Consider the following 5,275-nt stretch of genomic DNA (forward strand, 5'->3'; position numbering starts at 1 on the left):
AAAATATTATTATTGAAAAAAAAAAAAAGCCAAGAGGAGAGGTCATGTTGGCGAATCTTGAAGACGGCAGATGAATAAGAAAGTCTAACCCTATTCCCAACCCTAAAGCACCATTTCAAAACTAAGTTTTTGTGTTTTAAACTACATCCTGTTTTCGTTTTTAGATGTAAAAACCCTAGATTCAAAAGTAACACTAAAGCAAAAGGAAAACAGAGGATCAAATATGCAAAGATGAGCACAAGTCAGAATCCTTCTTTCATTTGAATTATGAAATCCAACACAAGGCATTTTGTACTCAACCCAGAAAGCAGAAAATCCTAATAATCTTAGAGTAACAGAAAAGTAAATTAATGAAAAATACGAGAGAGCTATTTCATTTTAAGTCACAGAAACCCTAGAAAAAAAAAGTCTAACAAAATCAACGAGTGGATAGGGACAATAGTAAAGACGAATAAAAGAAAATGCTTACTCGAGAAACCAAGCCGAATGCTGAAGGCGAACAGAAACAGTAGCAGCAGCAGCCGCGCAGCGAAGAAGGGAATAAAGTGGCAGCACTATCCTCGAAACCACAAAGCTAATGTTCTGAAATTTTTAATTTCATAAGTACTTCCAGATTGGTAGGATCGGCCTCCTGAGCGCGCATCATTGCGGCAATAGCCTGTACAGAGATATCTAATTAGTGAATTACATTTTTTCTACAAAGTCAAATATTTGGACCCCAATAAAGACCACATAAAACTGCAGATACATTAATCAAGAATAACAGAAGTATTAAAAGGTCTTGCATAATCCATGTAAGTCTCAAGATAATGACAAGCAGACACATTAATCATCCAAAACAATTTGCAATAAATGTGAAACATTACACTTCATAGGCTTGATTTAAACATAGTTTAAGATGGGACCTTATCCATTCAAATTAATTTTAATTAAGCCAAAAAGGTTTTGACATGGTTCAAGAATAAATAGAAGTGATGATAAGTGAAATGTAATGCACTACTAGTTCATGTGACAACAAACGATAATAGGATAGATCCAGAACATTAACAGCCAGGCAAAGACTGCGGCCTTAGATCTGGTACTCTGACTGAAGCCTCAGGCCACTAAGATAAACATAATACCAATCATATTGCAAACTTCAATGTTTAAACGAAAAATAGCTCCTTCTATCCTTTCCACTAGAAGTTTTCATATATAAGAAATGAACATTGCATGGTACACCAACATGGCTATATCAAGCCAGAAAATAGATCCTTTGTGTTCAAAAGGTTTCTTGCTTGCTTGATCAATAAGTTGTTCTGTTTCCTAAAATAAGATGCTATTCACAGGGCATTAGACAAGATTAAAATGATTTAGATTTAGGTGGAATAGAAAGGTAAATGGTCAACGTTGCCAGCAAAGAATCATAACCAAAGATGCTGAACAGAGCTGAACTAGACAAGCAGTCACATCTCTTAATAGAAATTCTTGTAGTATTAAAGAACACAAAAACAATGTCTTTTGGTGTAAGAATACACATCAACTATCCAACTCTGACAAACTAGAGCAAAGTGGATTACCTGCTGGTCATCATCATTTTCAGCATGGGTTATTCCTAGCAATCTCCAACATTCAGCATCAGATCACATTCTTCATTTGAAAATTCAGTAAGAAAACCCTCAGCTTGGTTTGAAACAATAACTTCCAAGAGATTTTCATAAACAGACTCAAACATTTCTTCATCTGAATAGAATCTACAGCAGTTCTATGGTTTACAGAACCCACAGTTCCAACAGAGATGTTAAAATTTAGGCGGCGTGCAACAGTTATCCTCATTTCATCAACATATTTCCTGTAGGAAGGAGCAAACACCATGCATTCTGGGCCAGGAGCAAAATCTAGGACTACTATGGTTGACAGAAAAAAGGTGATGCAACAGATTCAAATACAACCATGTTATAGACTATATATAAAATATAAATTCTTGTAGTATTAAAGAACACAAAAACAATGTTTTTTGGTGTAAGAATACACATCAACTATCCAACTCTGACAAACTAGAGCAAAGTGGATTACCTGCTGGTCATCATCATTTTCAGCATGGGTTATTCCTAGCAATCTCCAACCTTCAGCATTCTCAGGATTTTTCATAACTTCAGCCTCTAGGGCAAGCACTGCTTCACTCAAAAGTCCTTTCCTCAATAGCTCTTGACCTTCTTTTAAAGGATTTGATGACCAACATATGGATTCATATCAGAAAATACATAGACACCCCTTGAAGTGTCCGACCGCTGAGGAACCTACAAGTTTTCACAACCAAAAGCAGGCTAAAAGGTGACATGCATGTAAAGACTACTCAAAGCACGAGATAGTAGCAGAAAGAAAAGGAAAGATAAAGCCAAATTGGAAGGTATATCCATCTGCAATAGCACAAGGAATTAGATATAGTTCCCTGGTAAAAACACATTAGCATGTCCTTTCAAATTTGCACATGATGCATTGGTAGAGAAACCTACGTATCGAATAAAGCAGTGAAAACATGCCACAGAAAGAAATGAATGGGTGACTCAGACGTGAAACTAAGATTGAAGATAATTTCAAGAGACATACAAAAATATTGCTAAATTACTGTTGCAAAAGAGCAGAGCATGGAGGTCATAGATGCAGGTGATTATCAGCTTGACATTTCAAGCGGTCTTATTGGGTTGCCTAAATCAGTTGTCCGGCAAAAGAAATTTAGGACACTTACAGCTGGGATAACACTTGCCGACAGTAGAATTGTAGAGAGAGATTGTAGAAAATTCACTTGAGATTGTAGAGAGAGATACCTTGGGTTAATATGAATGGCCGACGTCCTAAAAGAGAAACCTTTAGAGAAAATATTGTTACTAAACAGACCTGTAATATTGTACACGACACAAGAAAAATAGCTAAAATACAATATTATGCAAGCACAAAAACATATCAAAATCAATATAACACCAATCATTTAAAATGTCAAAACTTATAATAAATACATGACACCTTAACATGATTATGACATAGAAAACAAATGAACAAGCCTTGGATACACAAATTGCAAATTCTAACACTAAATTATTCATCGGACATCTTTGAGCTTATGTTTGTTTCATTACACACCTTACAAATGTTTTAGTAATTGCAATAAGTTGATGGATTGAAATAACTTGGTGATGAGCTTTTTTATTCTAGACTCGTGACATACTTCCTGTTCATTGGGAAGGTCATCTATTTTGACTCAGGAAGGAGGGATATATGCAATTTAACTCTAAAGACAATTTCTTCCAACAAGGATGAATAATGGATATTGCTTTAAGCTTTTATTAGGGTTTTTCACCGTACGGATATATTTAGAAGCTCAATTTATCTCATGGATTTATGGCCTATACCTATCAATACTTGCATATCAAGTTTTAAGGTTTTCCTCAGCATTGATGTTCTTTCAGTTCCCCACCTTCTTATAACCACTAAGACTCTCTTAGTCTTTACCACCAGAGTTTCTCAATTCAATTTCCATTTAATTTCACTCCTACTTTCCTTCTCTTTCTTTTAACAGTACTCCATACTTTTTTTCCAAATTAATACCCAGCCATAATTGAAGTTTCCTCTATGATAGAGGGCATAAATGTTTACTGCTCAGTTAGTCATGAGGACAAAAAAAATTGTACCTTAGACAAACCAGTTAGGCCATCCTTTGATTTTGGAAAATTAAAATGTGCATAGGAGCCTGGGGAGCTATGTCCCTAAAAGCTAAGACCTACAAACAAAAAATAGGCAAACAAACATAATGTTAGTGCAAATGAATGCCAAATAAAGTTAAACCTACCAGAAAAGAATTAACATAGTAACCGAAAGAAACAGCAAGAATATATTCGTGTGAACTGCTGCAAACAGATAAATAACTGGTCATCTCGCAGCAACTGACAAGGTGAATGCATGATTCATACAGAAAACAATAACATAAATTAACATTCACAATTAGAAATCAAACTAAAGGTTAGAAGCTAAAAACTTTCAACCTCAATATAGTTTTGCATAACATACAATAATGGCAGTTTAATTCCAAAACATTTGCAATAAATGTGAAACATTACACTTCATAGGCTTGATATAGACATAGTTTAAGATGGAACCTTATCCATTCAAATTATTTTAATTAAGCCAAAAAGGTTTGACACGGTTCAAGAATAAATAGAAGCGGATGATAAGTGAAATGTAATGCACTACTAGTTCATGTGACAACAAATGATAATAGGTTAGATCCAGAACATTAGCAGCCAGGCAAAGACTGTGGCCTTAGATCTAGTTCTCTGACTGAAGCCTCAGGCCACTAAGATAAACATGATGTCAATCATATTGCAAACTTCAATGTTTAACGAAAATAGCTCCTTCTATCCCTTTGCGGTAAAAGTTTTCATATATAGAAATGAACATTGCATGGTACACCAAGTGGCTATATCAAGCAAGCAAATACAACATAAGATGTAGCGGTACAAGAAAACAGATTCTTTGTGTTGAAAGGTTTTCTTGCTTGCTAAATCAATAGGTTGGTCTATTTCCTAAAATATGATAGTATTCACAGGGCATTAGACATGACTCAAAATTATTTAGATTCAGGTGGATAGAAAGGTAAATGGTCAACCTTGCCAGGCAAAGAATCATGTTGAGTATTTGTTTGTTATGGTTGAGTATTTTGAGATAGTTATATGTAGCTAACTTTGAGTATTATATTGAGATGGAAATGGTTAATATGTGTATGAGTGTGAATGTGTTGATTTGTTGAATGGATGAAAAGGAATAGGTATGTTTAGCTAGCATAAAGTTGGATAATTCACAATTTAGTCCTTGGAGAATTTCAACAATCATGGATGAAAAGGAATCGGTATGTTTAAGCTTGGGGAATCCGTGATGCATTGTACAATAATCGACCTTGCGAACAAACCACATTATTAGAAAACCAAAATACAATTACTACTGCTTTGACAGTCAATATTATAGGATATCAATAAAAGAAATATGGGTATCAGCTTAAACTGGTATCTAATCCTGTTTAACCAGTACAATTAACAGAATTTAAGCCATGGGAGAGTGCATAAGAACATTAAAATTGAAAAGAAAAGATATTGGGATAAGAACATTACCATGCAATACGATGAAGGGAATAGCTTGTCTATGAATCAATGTAATAAAGAATATGAATAATAAAGTAGTTGACTGTAAAAGAGAGGCCATGGCTGGTGAAATCTTACAGAACCAGAATTTCTTTCTTTCCCAA

At 34.6% G+C, this 5,275-nt stretch overlaps 1 long non-coding RNA gene across 2 annotated transcripts; it reads right to left on the reverse strand.

Moving 5' to 3' along the window:
- Nucleotides 1-594: 594 nt before the first annotated feature.
- On the reverse strand, nt 595-5,275 carry LOC121227745 (uncharacterized). 2 transcript variants are annotated; one of them, XR_005925268.1, is made up of 6 exons: nt 5,142-5,275; nt 3,669-3,757; nt 2,808-2,834; nt 2,056-2,279; nt 1,560-1,629; nt 595-658 (listed from the first exon to the last, which is right to left on the reverse strand). It is a non-coding gene; the product is annotated as an uncharacterized lncRNA (long non-coding RNA). The 2 variants fall into 2 exon arrangements; XR_005925267.1 differs by lacking the exons at nt 2,808-2,834; nt 3,669-3,757; nt 5,142-5,275 and having other exon boundaries at nt 1,560-1,886; nt 2,056-2,697.

This window comes from Gossypium hirsutum, unplaced genomic scaffold (genome assembly GCF_007990345.1).
Source record: "Gossypium hirsutum isolate 1008001.06 unplaced genomic scaffold, Gossypium_hirsutum_v2.1 scaffold_1751, whole genome shotgun sequence".
In the NCBI taxonomy this organism is placed as follows: domain Eukaryota; kingdom Viridiplantae; phylum Streptophyta; class Magnoliopsida; order Malvales; family Malvaceae; genus Gossypium; species Gossypium hirsutum.